Source organism: the organism of the source record quoted next, unplaced genomic scaffold, assembly GCF_019419815.1.
Source record: "Pyrus x bretschneideri cultivar Hongxiangsu unplaced genomic scaffold, Pyrus_bretschneideri_v1 Contig2, whole genome shotgun sequence".
Lineage (NCBI taxonomy): Eukaryota > Viridiplantae > Streptophyta > Magnoliopsida > Rosales > Rosaceae > Pyrus > Pyrus x bretschneideri.
Genome location: NW_025999501.1, coordinates 4,159,423 through 4,175,154, shown reverse-complemented (window position 1 = coordinate 4,175,154; position 15,732 = coordinate 4,159,423). Strand labels below are relative to the sequence as shown.

Genomic DNA, 15,732 nt, shown 5'->3' with positions numbered 1-15,732 from the left:
TCGAGGATCCGTAGGGATAGAATAAGCCCAAATATGTAGTACCCTTAAGGTAACGGAAGATGTCTTTAATGCTAGTCCAGTGTCTGCGTGTTGGGGCATTACTGTATCTTGCCAAAAGATTAACAGCGAAGGAGATGTCAGATCTAGTGCATTGAGCTAAATACAATAAATCACCTATCGCATTTAGATAAGGAACTTTAGACTCCAAAATCTCTTTATCATCCTCATTCGGACGAAAGGGATCTCATTTTGCATCTAGCGATCGAACAACCATAGAGTCGTAGGCTTCACTTTATCCTTGTTAAAGCGGTGCGATACCTTCTGGGTGTAGTTTGATTGATGTACTAAGATTTCATCCGAATGGTGCTTTGTCTCGAGACCGAGATAGTATCGAGTCTTTCCTAGATATTTCATCTCAAATTCCAACTTCTGGTGCGTGGTAGTTCTCACGAGCTATTCAGGAGTTCCAATGAGATTCATGTGATCGATATATATTGCAACAATCGCAAAACTGAATGTGACTTCTTAATGAACACACAAGGCATAGTTTGTTGTTCACTTATCCTTGACTAGTCATATACTCACTCAGACGGTTATACCACATTCTTTCGGATTGCTTCAAACCATAAAGTGAATGCCTCGCCGAGTTGAGAGCGTGTTCCGGGGCTTGTAAATATTTGATCTAGTCAATGTAAGTCATTCGGGAACTTTCATATAAATTTCCGTCTCAAGATCCTTATAGAGATACCCAGTTACTACGTCCATCAGCTGAATACTCAGTTGTTCGGAAATTACCAAACTGATAACGTAGCAAAAAGTAATCACATCCATAACGGGTGAATAAGTTTCGTCATAGTCAATCCCAGGGCATTGTGAGAAGCCTTGTGCAACAAGACGAGCTTTGTAATGCACAATTTCATTCTTCTCATTACGTTTCCAAACGAAAATCCACTTGTAGCCAACGGGCTTCACATGTAGAGAAGTAAGAGCTACAGGTCCAAACACCTTACGTTTCGTAAGCGAATCGAGTTCGACTTGGATTGCTTGATTCCAGTTTGACCAATTAGTTCTATGTCGACATTCATCAATAGAATGCGGTTCAATGTCATCGCTCAACATGATCTCAGTAGCTACTACATATGCTAATGCATCGTCGACAATCATCCTATTTCTACACCACACATCATTAAGCTAGCATAATAGACTGAAATTTCACAATTCTTGGGAGGAGGATTCGTCTCTTCAAGGATGCTTCTATAATCTAGAATTTCCTCATGAGTTGGATAGAATGAGTAAGTGACAGTCGGATTCACGGTAGATTCTTCATAAACCTATGTAGTGGGTTTCCTCTTCCAAGGGTGTGAATCCTTTGAACCAAGCGGTATGCCACGCTTATGTGTAGGGGCAGATGATTAGCTAGCCGTTAATGTACGTTGATCAGCCAAAGCGGTGTCCTAGGCCTCTAGGAGGGAAGTCTATCGTACATTTGGTACATTCATCTTTGCAGGCACATTCGCATCCTAAATATGTGATATTGTCACTCTTGTTAGATCAGTGAAAGCATCTAGCATGCTCTGAGCTATACTCTAGAGATCTAATATGTGCTGCACTTTAGTTTCAAACTGAGCGGTGCGGGGATCTAAATGCGACAAAGTGAAAGTTGTTCACGATAATTCACATTGCTCTTTAGGAACGTTAACTTTCTTATTTCCTCCTAATGACGAGAAGATTGTCTCATAGAAGTGACAATCCACGAAATGAGCGGTAAACAGATCACCTGTAAAAGGTTCTAAGTAACGAATAATCGAATGAGAATCATATCCAACATAAATTCCCATCTTTCGCTGAGGCCCTAATTTTTGTACGTAAGGGGGGCGAAATTGACACATAGACTGCACAGCCAAAAATATGGAAATGAGATATGTCAGGTTCATATCCGGTAATCAATTGAAATGCGCTATATGGTTCGATAACAACATGCCTCAGGTGAACCAACATGGCTGTGTGCAATATTGTATAGCCCCAAGCAGCAATCGGGAGCTTGGTACGTATGACTAATGATCGAGCAATCATTTGTAAGCGCTTAATGAATGCTCTGCTAGGCTGTTCTAGGTGTGAACATAGGGTACAGGATGTTCAACTTCAACCTAACCAACATGCAATAGTCATCAAAAGTTTTAGATGTGAATTCTCCAGCATTATCCAATCGAATGGATTTGATCAGATATTCAAGGTGGTGAGCTCTAAGCTTGATAACCTAAGCAAAAAGTTTGGAGAATGTAGCATTCCTTGTGGACAACAAGCACACATGTGACCAACATGTGGAAGCATAAACCAAAACCATAAAATATCTAAATGGTTTGCATGGAGGGTGAAGGTCCACAAAATATCCCCCTGAATCCTTTGTAGAAAAATGGGAGGATTTGAACAAATCTTGTCATAAGAAGGCTTAACAATAAGTTTCCCATTGAACATGTTTGACATGTGATTCCCTGAATTGAACCTAAACTTTGGGTTAGTGGATGCTTGTGTGATGATTTGAGCATACAACACATCGCTATTCGTCTAGAATGTCCCAAACTATCATGCCAAAGTGTAATTTCGTGTGCAGTCCCAGAGGTAGAGCCAGCCACATAGTGGCATTCTATGGGTCATTTGGTCGTAGTATACATACCACTCGAGATACGCTCTATCTTCTCTAGAATACACTTCTGGCCATATTCGTAGTAAGTTATGCACATAAATTCAACTCTGTTTTCTACACAGATTTCAACATGGTAATTGTTATCTCTAATGTCCTTGAAACTCAACAACGTTCTTCCGGAATGTGGAGAATAGAATGCCTCATCAATGGTCAAAATTATACCATTGGACAACATTATACGTGCCGTACCATATCCTTCAATCAGGTTGGATAGGCTGAGATAGTTGTCAAAGGGCATTCTTAGGTTTAAAGTTAGTGAAATAGATGCGTTCACGCAAAACGGTGTGCATGGTTGCACTATTTTCCAGACAACTAACTTCCCCACTAGTCATACCTAGAATGAAAAATTAATTTGAATCGTTCATATGCATAAAAGTTCTTAAAACAAATATCAATTCAAAATAATTTTTAAGTATTCAAGGATGGTAATTAATGAAAAACTTAATATCCAAAAACAAATCACCAACAAATAATCCAAACATAAAGGAAAATTGTTCAAAATTTAACCAAAAACATAAAAAAATAAAATAAAAAAAGAGGGGGGGGTTCGGCCACTAATGTGGACTTCAGCCCCAATGTCTTATTTAACTAAAAGGATAGTTTATTTCTAAGATTCTAATCTTCCATAGGGGTGGTATCCTCCTAAAAGTCAGAAACCTCCATCTTTGTACTCTCTGGTTCGTCCACTTGCATAATGATTCAAACTTCTTATGATGATAATGATATTCAGTTACAACCTTCTGGGGAGCTCAGCAAACACGAGACCAATGGTCCTTTGAACCATAGTGATAACACATATCTGCATCCATGGTTTTAGGTGATTTGCCCTTATTCTTGAAGTTTGGGGCCTTCTGAGCTCTGAGCTATATATTGTTGTTGCAGGACAATATTAGTAGCATAGAAGGTCGAATAGGTCTTCTCCAAGAGATCCTCTTCAATCAAAGTTTCATTACAAAACTTGAGAAGTGATCAAATTTGACAAACTTCAAAATTATATTCATTCATAGACTTAAAGTCTTAGAAGCATAAATGTTTCCAATCATGTCTTCCTTCAGGCAAGCAGATGTCCTTTTGGTGATCAAAACAATCAACCAAAGTGACCCACAGTGCTCGTGGATCCTCCTCAACAAGGTACTCAGTTTGCAAGGCATCATGAATATGTCTTCAAATGAAGATCATAGCAATGGCTTTCTCAGCTTCGCCAATCGGGTTGTCTAGTCTCATCTTCAATGGAGGACGCAAGTCCTTTGCAATGAGGTGGAGTTTCACATCTTGGACCCACTTGAGATAGTTTCTTCTAGAGACCTCCAATGCGGTGAAGTCGAGTTTGTTCAAATTCAACATGTTCCTATCACAAAATAGATGGACAAGATGTGGTTAGTGTAATGGAGAAAAAAAAAAATCAATCCATTCACATAGGAGTAGAAAATTCAGGATTCTAATAGATATGTATTGGTTTAAATTTGCATGAAAAAACTTCAGGTTTTCATTGGTAATGTTTTTAAGGAAAACTTCAAGCTTTCAAGCAAGGCATGTTTTTGGAAACTTCAAGTTTCAAAATAATTATGAACTTCAAGTTCATATGTTCATGTAAACAAACACAAATATATATACAAAAATATGTAACAAGAAAATATGCAAATAGAACTTTAGGTTTATAATTATAATTGAATTAACTATTTGGACTTGGGGCCAAATTTAAAGTGTGGGTGAAAAAATATAGAACGCATTGGGTCTAAATAATTAGGCAATTAAACTCGAGGTACCAAAAACTTGGACCAAAGCCCACGGATGGGCTGAGTAAACTAGTGTCGTGAGGTTTATCGCCCAAAACTAGGCTAGGTGTAGGCACGGGCCTGGCAAGCTGGCAGGCCTTGCATCACATAAACCGGGCTGTAGGTGCAAGCCCAAAAATAAAGGCCCATATGGGCTCTGATTTGGTGCTTCGCTGACACATGTATCTGGGGAGGGACGCAATCATGTGCATAGCGGTATATGGGAATTTTAATAGCCACTGTGATCCTTTGTGGTGCGAGACACCGAGAACACCGTGGCCTAGGAAGGCTGGTGTTTTAGGCCGAGGAGAGCTCCAAAGCCCAACGGGCTGGTGCTTACCGAGAACGAGCCAAGCCCAACTAGGCTTAGGTTTCGAACCAAACACCCTAGCGTGTGCTGGGTGAACTTTGTCGGAGAATATGACGGGTGTCATTGCTTCAAGTGATCTTGTCTTGGTGCAAAAATCACGACGAAAAACCGTGGTTCGATGGCGATCCATAAAGGTAAATAAAAAGTGGAGACTCTCAACGTTTGTGTTGGAAACCCTAGAAAAATTAATCGGAATTTTGAAGAAAAACCAATGAGATTCAAAATGAATCTCAGCCGAAAAACTTGTTGCAGGGGGAAACAATTTGCAAGTCGTCGGGACGAGGACCCAAGATCAAGATTGGGCTGCAGGCCCATTTGCCAGAGAAAAAGACATTATGGATGGCGTCAGGTGTGTTTTGGGTTTCAAACCAAAAGCCCATAGCTCCGGCATATGGTATCGCGCCTCAGCATGGCTCGCCCACACAGGTTGCAGGCTTTGGCGAATGGCCTGAGTTAAGGCTCAAGGTTATGGGTTCGAAGAACCCTAGTGTTTTCCGATTTTTTTTTTCAATTAATTCAAAGCATATATAATTTCAATGAATGAACATATATTTGATGCAATTCATGATAATATCAAATTCACATAATTCAACATTATGAATATAGTGCATATACAATTTATGTAAAATCTAAAATTCAAAAAACATAAAGTTGGGTCATGCATTATAGTGAATGCTCATGCTATCAAGGCTGCAAAAATATCGAGATAAAAATTGTTGTTTTGGATGAATATATTCTAGGTCATAACATAAGCAAAGCGGTAACTAGTACAACACCATGTTGTCTATATGACATAAAAGCAACTAGTAATCAAATTTCTTATTGTATTAAAGCCTCTTATTGTATTTTCACTCAGATGATTGATGTCATCTCGACGCCACAAGCCTGCTAAGCTTGCCTGGATCACTAGGAGATTCTCGACGAACAACTTCTCGACCCATTTCTTGTAGTAAGTCATGCATCGACAGCTTACTATTAAGAGATTTTCGGCGAACAATTTCTCCACCATTTGGTTTAACACTTAACAGAGTTTTCTCAACAAGGACAACTATTCCAATATGTGCTTAAAAACCGCTAGCTTCAAGTATCTCTCTAACTCGATTTTTGCGCTCTCCATTAAAGAAACATGCAATGTCTAGAAAAATTTTCTTCTCAACTTCATCTAGACAATGGTAACTTACTTCAAGTGTCTTAAAAACTTCTGAATTACAAATTTCTCTTAGTTTCTCCAATGTACTGTTCCATGCACTTAAACCTCTTCCGTGCAAAAAAGATCCCAAGACTTTAAGAGCTAGTGGAAGGCCCTTGGCATAATTGACCACGCGATTTGACAAATCAACAAAACTTAGATCAGGGCAATCTTTCTTAAAGGCATTCCTGCTAAAAAGTTGAAGAGAGTCATCGTTATTGAGTCCTTCAACCTCAAACCGTCTCTCCACTCCGTGGTTAAATAACAACCGGTCATCTCTAGTTGTAATGAGAACTCTGCTCCCCAATCCAAACCACTTTTGATTTCCAGCAAATATTCTAATTGACACAAATGGTTCGCATCATCAAGAACTAAAAGAACCTTTTTGCCACGTAGAAACCTGTGTATCATTGCCGCTCCTTCATGAACCCCCCATATGTCAATCTGTTCCTTCCCGATTTTACAAAGAAGTTGCTTTTGCAAGTGAGGTACACCAAATTTTTCGACATCACTTCTAACATCAGCTAGAAATATTTGGAATTCAAACTGATGACAGATTCTCTCGTACACAACTCTTGCAATAGTTGTCTTACCAATACCACCCATCCCCCATATCCCAATAAAGCAACAATCATTCAGCGTTGCATCTAAACACAGATGAATAATTGGTTTCGACCGTGAATCGATTGCAACAAAGTCGCCCACAAGACATGATAATGTTGGGCGCAACTTTTTCCATACCACTTGAACAATATCTTTGACAAGCTTTGCTTCAGACCTGTGGAAAAGAATAGAGTTGGATATATAAGTTCCAAAAGGTTTGCACTATTTTTTGCATTGAGTCGAGCCAAAACACAATAATCACGCACCTATATATGATGTGCATTGTATGAGAGTTATCAAACTATAGATGGAATTCTTTTAATGGCATTTATAGCTTTGTCCATTGCAATTTGTGATATAATTGGTTCTATTTCTATTCCGCAAACAGAAGTCAAATTATGGGTGTGTGTGTGTCTGTCATTAAATAAGGAGGACACGGTTGCGAGAAAAATCAAAACTTTACCGGTCCTTTGAATCCCACCCAGAGAAAATTGCCACTTTCGTTAAAGCCTTTCTCCAACTTTCCACCTCCTTTTCGTCAACCCCAGGGTTGTTTCCATGTTTAATGAAGGCTTCTGCAAAACGTCCCGTTTGCTTTCGTACATCAGAGGGATCAACATTATAAAAAATTGGTAGCACTACTTTCTCCTGCTTCCATGCATTCAAGAATATGTAAAAGTTCATCCAAGCACCATGTTGATGACGCATAATTTTCCGTGAGAACAATGAGTGCAAATCTTGATTCTTCAATTGCAGTATGAAGTTTTGGAGAAATACATTTCCCTTTTTGATGTTCAGGGTCATCCCTAAAAGTTATTATTCCATGACTTTCCAATGCAGTGTGTAAGTGGTCTGTGAATCACTTTCTAGTGTCTTCACCTATAAAACTCAAAAACACATCATATTTCCATTGAGGAGCTGAAGCAGGGAAAGGTGTACAGGTTTCTCCCATGCTCATCGCCATGGTACTCTCGAAAGGATTCATCATCATTTTAAGACTTGGCTCTTGGATGTATAGTAGACGAGAAGTTTTCTTCTGTTATGTGGTTTCTCTACTGCATAGAAAACACAAAATGTGAATGAAGCTTTAAAAATACACTACGAAGTGGCAAACATCCGTTGTTTTCTATCTTCTTATTGTTGTTTGTGTCTTGGCTTCATCTTGTTCGGAATACACTAGAAAGACCACATACAGACACATTAATGTACAAATGGTAAGATTTTGGTTATTGCCAATTATAAACTGCAAAGGATATATATGTATAAATATATGCTTTAAGAACATACATGATCATGTTAGACATTAGTGCTTCTTTAGAAGTACAACATCAACAACGAAATTGATTAATTAGAAACGAAATAGTAAAAAAGAGCTAGGATTTGGAAAAGTAAAGAAAACTATCGTGTGAGAGGAACTGACCCGTGAGGTACAACCACTGAGCTAACTGTGTTTTGTTGCTTAAAACAAATGGGTAGCAGTTGGATTCTTTAGGACTTAATGAGAGACATAAAGAAAGGAGGAACTTACTTGGTTTCTTATTGCAAGTCATCAAATTTATAGTGCACTAGACAGCATTTGAACAAGTAGGAGCCCATTTGTTAACCTTCTTTTAGTTTTCAATTTTTGTTGGATACAAAAGGGAAATACATGGAAGAAATGAGGATTAAAGAGTGGTGGAGGAATTGTTGTGACAACATGAACCTAAAACCTGAAATCAATTGTAAATAGATGGAAAAGAGTGAAGTTCAGGCCTAGTAAATGGTGTCCGCGCATTGCTGCAGGATTAAATATCACCCAATAATAAAAATCCAAGTGCTTATAAGTTTCCAATTTTCCTTGTTTACTTTCCCTTGCCTTCTCGCTTATTAAGCAAACAAATAAAATAGTGAACTAAAGTTACAATGATTAGCTTATAATTAAAGCATCTGAAGTGTTATGCTTTTGGAATAACAAAACAAAACAACCCAGACAAAATCTTACATTTTTCACAGATTAGCCTCGACTATGAACGATGTCGTCTTGAAACCACTCCACGCTCCCACCACAAACTTATAGGAATCCTAAATTCCTAATCCTGCATTAACCAAAATTAAAACGATTATTCAGATTCCTAATTAAAGCTGCATGAACCAAAATCTTAGTAACATGAAGAAGAAATTGCAGATGGTTTATAGTAGTGATTAACTTTAAATTTCTTGGTGAGAGAGGAAAAAAAACCAACCCCAACCCCAGATTAACTTTAAATTGCTTGCCCTTCACACTTGAGATATGGAAAATTAGCAGATGGTTTATAGTAGTGATTTTGATCATGATATGTAAAATTAACAACCACTGAATCTAATTGTGCCAATTAAGATGCAGAACAGACAGTGGATCTTCTACAAAGATACATTTTAAAGACCTGCGGGGAAGCTTCCTCTCAAGCTGCTGGCGAAACTTGAATTACTTCAAAAGCATTGATGATTAGGCGTATTGGTAAACGAATGGGGGTAATGTTTGGACCTAGATTTGTCAGCTCCCTTTAAAGTCAACTTAGTGCTCTAGCTTGAGTTAATTTACAAGTCGGCCACTCTACTTCGAACATGATAGAACCCCACTTCAACCTTTACTCAAATGCAAGATACACTAACAAGAACACTATTAAAATCAAATATTCATCGACCTTTTGCATCTTTACATATCTCAACTTATATAGTTGGTTACAGGCTAAGGAGATCCAACTCAACAATTGACACCTGGCTAACTAAGTGATGACACTTGGCATCCTAACAGAACACGTCCTAATCCAAGTGAGCCAACTTATTTTCTTACCATGTTCATAGTCCAACGGTGTTTTTCAAAGTTAACAAAATTAGTGCTTATGATGAAGCAAGAATAGAGTTTCGAAGTTCAAATCTTGAGCTTGAAATGTCAAAGAGGCATCAGGCTAGCTAAATGTAGCTTATGCTTAACTCTTTTTAGAGCTTTATTTTTCAGTTAGAATAATTGATTCAAACTCAACGGCTATATTTGAAAACAACCAACAGTAATTTAATTAAATTAACCATTAAATTTAAAGTATAAACTTAAAACTAATAAATTGTTGAGCGTTGGTGATGCATATGAGTATTGCTTGACTTTGTTCATTTAAAAATAATTTTTTTGCAAGACTAATTCTGAACGGAATTATATTGTGCCCTTCATTTATTTAATTAATTATTATTTTATTTTAAGCTCAAGATCAATTGGCCATGTGAGTTCTACTTATTTGAACCAAGAGCTGGTGCTGACGTGGGCTTTGTTATTAATTTACGGATGAGGGATTTCAACCGAACATTTTTTTCTTTTCTTTTTTTGGAAACTACCGATCGACAATTAAGCAGTGAGAGTGGATGCAATTTTCTAATCCCACCGTTGGAGTTTTAGTCAAGTGAAAGCAGAAAGAACGATGGGAAGTTACTTTACAAATTTTATTCCCAGTTCGTGTGGTTTCGAGTACAGCGAGATGAATTGGGCACTCTTGACTTTTGATCAGATTGGAATTAGTTATGATTACTCTAGTTTTATAATTGTTCAATCCCTGGATTTCAGATTATGATTAATTTTCATTCACCATTTAAATTTAAATTTTGATATTTGGTTCTTTGTGCTTGACCAGAATTACTTGCATATGAATTTATTTTTGACCATGAATGAGATTCTATAGATGCTTTGAGAATGAGAATCATGAACTTATATTTTGATGATGAATATTCGTTTGTGTGGTTTCTTTGTAAATTAGCTATTTGTTTGACGTGACTAAGTTGATGAGTAGTTAATTTGTTTCTCACTATGCTTAATTGGATTTCTGCTTGTTTATGTATACTGAACTATGGGTATATAGATGGTAGGAATAACTGGGTTCTAACCATAGTAAATGTGTAACTGACCACGTACATATGTACATAAGTTATTTTTGTTAATAACTGATAATTCATGAATTGACATTGGATATTAGGATACGACAATTAGTGGTGGAATCAAAGCCTTAGAGTTTTCTTACATTTGTTTTCAACCATATTTCTGCTTATTCATTGTGTAGGATGAATATGGCAAAATTTTCTGATGTTCAATATCGCCAACGATTGTGGCTAGAAATTTTGAGAACGAATCGTGGTAACTGCTGCGTATAACCAATGATGGTAAGTGGTTTTACAAATAATTGTGATTGGAAATTTCAATGATTTTGGTTGGAATTTCTAATATTTGATTTGCCAATTCTAATGGTTTTGCTTGAAATTGTGATATTTATTTAGCCACTAATGATTATGGCTTGAAATTTTGATATTTATTTGGCCAACAATGGTTATGGCTGGGAATTTATGATAATTGTTTGGCCAATGATGAATATGGCAATGATGGTAAGTAATTTACCAATGATTATGATGCTAGTATTTATCTAACCAACGGTAGATGTGGTTGATAATCTAGTTGTTGATTTTCAAGGAATGAATTGTATCTCATTCATTCATTTTCTTTTGTTACAAGAACAACAAAACATATGTAGAGGAACCTACAGAAAACTAAGAGGAAAGCTACGGAAACAATGGAGAGTTAAGACCCCTCCATGACACCTCCACCTAACTTAAACCACTAATTAATCCTTACAATGATGATGAGGTCTCCACTCTACCTAACTAAACATCATCAAGGCTTGCATTATGCCTAAGTAGATATTAAACTAAGATGCACTAAAGCATCACTTAAGTTTTAGCCGAAAGTTTGAATCCATGCATTAGCTAGCTTTCCATTATTCTATTCTTCCATGATACTCCATGATGCTTCCAACTCTTAGGAACCCTACTTCCAACCCTACTTCAAATAAACAACCATCCAATACTAATATTTATTTAGGCCCTGAGGATTATGGCTTGATGATTACTTCGTGGAAGTATTTATTTCTTGGGCTTGAATAAAATCGTAGACTGAAGTTATGATTTTATTCACTATAAATGAAATTGTGGAATCAATTCAAATTCCTTTTTCGTTATTCGAGGGTAGAAATCTTGAAGACAAGATTTATTTTAATGGGGGTCGAATGTAATACCTTAGGAATATATATATATATCTACTAATTAATAAAACATTCATTGTCAACCAAAATCCTATGAAATTACCAGTTTAACCCTCTAACAGAACATGAATAAAAAAATATGGGTCAGAAATTTAATTTCACATAACCAAATTTTGCTGTTTTTTATCAAAGCCTCACCTACATGTAATCCCAACATATCTCTAATAAAAAAAATTAAAAAAAAAATTCTCACACACTTTGTGTGTGCAAATATACTAGTATATATAAAATATAAGGAAAACTAATCAAAATGACTTGAAAACTCTGAGTTTTAACGATAAGGACAAAATAAAGGGTAAAGTGAATAGTATCAGGTTTGACTTTTTAGTGTAAAAATGTGGTTTTTTTTTAAAGTGAACAGTATCACGGGCTTTTCGTTAAAACTACCTAAAATATATGATTATGAAAAAAAAAAAAAAAAAAAAACTGCCTGATGGCAGAAAAGAAAAAGAAAAAGAAGAAATGGAAGGTGTGGGAGGAAGAAGAAAAGGAGGAAGCGGACAAATCGGGAGAGGGGAGAGGAAGAGGTTAGGCCAATGGGAAGAAGTGAAAGGAGGGAAGGGAGGGAGTTGCAGAGCACCCAACCCGAAGCCCCATCCCGTCGACCCGTGCAATCCACCAGACTCGACCCATTCCACCACATTCCCGACGACTTTCCGTCGATTTTCCAGGCTAGTTAGGTGATGCCAACACCACCAATCAATTCCTCGTCATCCCAGCTTCCATTCCCACCTAAGTTGGACTGGCTGTGGTCGAGGTTTCACGACGAACTGTTGTCGTTTTCTCCAGCGAGTTCGAAGGCACCCACGGTAGCGATCCGTCCTATTTTGAAGCCACCACCGTCAACCACCACCATGGGTCGACACCTTGTGAACCCAAGAATATGTCCCAAGTCTTGGTTGGGGTGGCGGAACACCGGAGGTGGCGAATCGAGGGCCACCCTTTTCTAGGGTTCCAGTGAGTTTCGAGGAAAATTGGAGCTTTTCCCGGCCAAATTGGACTTGGCCATAGGTATGAAACTTGTTTTACTCATTGAGATCTACATGTCTATAAATTTTTAAAAAATTTAGAATTAGTTGAATTTTTTGGCACGTCGGGCGGCCGACCGTCACCCACTGTGGCGCGTGCCGTGGCGCGTAGCCAAAGGGCCGTCAATTCTACTTTTAGGCTAAATTCGATGTCTTCAATTCAATTTTGATGTTCGTATGACGTAGGTTAATCGTTTGAACCTAAATTTACTATGATACGTTGCTTGGTTAATATATGAATCAACGATCTGATCGATGGATCGTCAACAAACTTTGATACATTATAATGCACAGTGTTCTAAAAATGGGCTTAGGCGGCACCTAGGCGCTAGGCAGCGGAGGTCCGATCCGATTTAGGCCAAAACGTTCGGTTAAGGTGGGGAAGATTTTGGTGGCTGCCTAGCTGCTCACTGGGCGCTCTAGGCGGTGCTAGGCAGCACTCTAGGCGTTTTGAATCTCGATGCAGCTCTTCATCGGATCTGCAACTCTCAATTTGTATCGTATCAGTGGAACTTTATGCAGAATTTCTGCAGCTTTCCGTTTGTGCATGGACAAGGGAAGAGAAGGCGCAGAGGGAGAGAAAGCAGCTTTCGTCTGTGCGTGGACAAGGGAAGAGAAAGCACGAAGAGAGAGAGAGAGAGAGAGAGAAGAGCAACATTAGGCTTCTGAATTTCAGATCTAGTTTGTGTTTTGAACGAAGAAGAAACGAAATAAATTTAAAATGATGGTTTCCACTTTCCAAGGGTTCAAGGGCAGTAAATCCGGACTCAACCTTGGATTATGTGAGAAACGTGGGGTGGAGGATTAGAGCAATTGATTAGTTTTAATTTTTTATGAAGCCAACCACCCACCACTGGGGTGTCTATTTTTTTTTTTTTACTTATTTACTTGAAATAATGTTTTATGAGGATATATAAACTTCTTGTACATTACTATATTTTCTTATTTTGTTCCTATTTTGCATTTTATGTGGTTTTGAATTGTGTACTTGTTGTACATGTGTCACCCTACAATGCTCCTTACTATTGTTATATGACATATATGCTTAATGTGTTTTTAAATTTTGGACTTGTTGAATATTCTTTTTGCATTTTATCATTCTTTTATTATCTTATCTATGGATTTCATACAAGTATAATTTTTTGTAAGTGTTAATATGCACTTATTTACAAGATATACAAGAAATTTACCTAAATCCGCCTAGGTTGCCTAGACCCCTGCCTAGCCGCCTTGACGCTAGGCGCTAGTTCATCGCTCGACTAGCGCCTAGCATTTTTTAGAACCTTGATAATGCGTAATATTTGAGGATCATAGAAACTTACAGATCGGGAATTTGACGTACGAATTTTCCTGAATTGGATTTGTAAGCTTGTAAAATAAACGTTGACCGCTAATAGAATTCGTGAATGGTGAAGATCTGACCGTTGGATCATGATAAAATTTTAGTATATTGTTCTGGAAGATTAAGGTGAACTACGAATGGCTTGATCCCTGTTAGAGTACGTAGGCAGTCTAAACAGGATGTTAGATGCAGCCATAAACTAAACAAAATGATTATTTTTTTTCTAGTGTGGTCAGTTAGAATAATAATTAACCGTTATTTTTATTGTGGCCTACCTTAGTATTTGGCTTCCGAATTAAATTTTTGGGATGTTACACCTACCATTAAAGAATCCAATTTAAAAAAACGAACTTATCTTTGGATTTGAGGCATGTAGCACAAGATTTGGCACACCCACTCTCAGTAGGGTTTGATGATGACCCCTACCCCGTTTCCCTGAAATCTTGACCACCCATATGGTCTTCTTTGACCATACCGACTCTCTCACTTGTGAAATTCAACTGCAGCAATAGTGCCGAGACCCCTACCCCTCCCCCTCGCTCTCCTTCCATCGCTATCTCTCTCTCACAAACCCTCCATTCTCGAAACCCTAATTGAATGACAACAAATGATACCTACCCAATGACCCCTTATCTCGCCCAAAACGGAGAGGACAAAATTGCTCTTCATAATAGACCATTCCCACCATCGGACTGTAATCTTAGATGGGCAAAAATGTAATTAAATACTTTGGGTCTCACTGAGGGTCGGGCTTCCCAGCCAAAACCAACACATTTGGGCCTGGCTGAGGGTCGGGCTACTGACCCAAAACCAACAGAAAGATCACATGGCATGGTTGTAATTAATCTGAAATTCGGATTGAAACACTATTTTTCATTTTTACAGTGCCAATTCCAAACCTTTCTTTAGACTAAAGTAATACCAATTAGCTTACCTAACCCTATTTTTCCTTCTTGAACAAAAGTTGAGATACGTCTGCCACTTTGACATTTTCACATGGAGTTTTTATTGACGCTCTAAAAATGTGATCATGCACTTGTTTGAACATATATTCATGTGCCCGGATGACTCATCCTTTCGCGGGGTGGTGTTCAATTCAACATCCAAACAAGAGGCATTTTCATTCTCATAACCACTTGGCTTTTAGATTGAGGCACTTGAGAATAGGGCGCAATGTTTGGACCTAGATTTCTCATCCCCATTCAAGTCGAGCAAGTGCGCTTCAGGAAGCACACTTCAATAGGTCGTTCATTTCCAAGTCGGCCCACTCGAGGTCGAACACGTTTTAATCCAAGTGAGCCGATTCACTTTCTCATCACTTTCATGGTCCAGAAGAATTTTACAAAGTTAAACAAATTAGTGCTTGTGATGAAGTGGGAATCGAGTTTTCAAAGTTCAAATCTTGAGCGTAAAATGTGAAGAAGATTGTAGCAAAAGTCAAAACACATTAATTCCAAATCAATGCTGATGGAGGCAATCAACACAGGTCTTCAATTCACAGGATTTCCAAAACGTCTTAAGAAGTCCTACCGCTGAATGTCGTTGCTTCTCTACAATGCTGCTAACGATTGCGACTTCTTAAGCTATTATACTGATATCTGGCGTCAGTCCTGTCGTGATCCCATGAA

The 15,732-nt window shown here is 37.9% G+C and overlaps 1 pseudogene; it reads right to left on the bottom strand.

Annotated features, from left to right (window-relative positions):
* Positions 1–5,537: 5,537 nt before the first annotated feature.
* Positions 5,538–9,248, bottom strand: LOC103963098 (annotated as a pseudogene).
* Between the last annotated feature and the right edge of the window lie 6,484 nt (positions 9,249–15,732).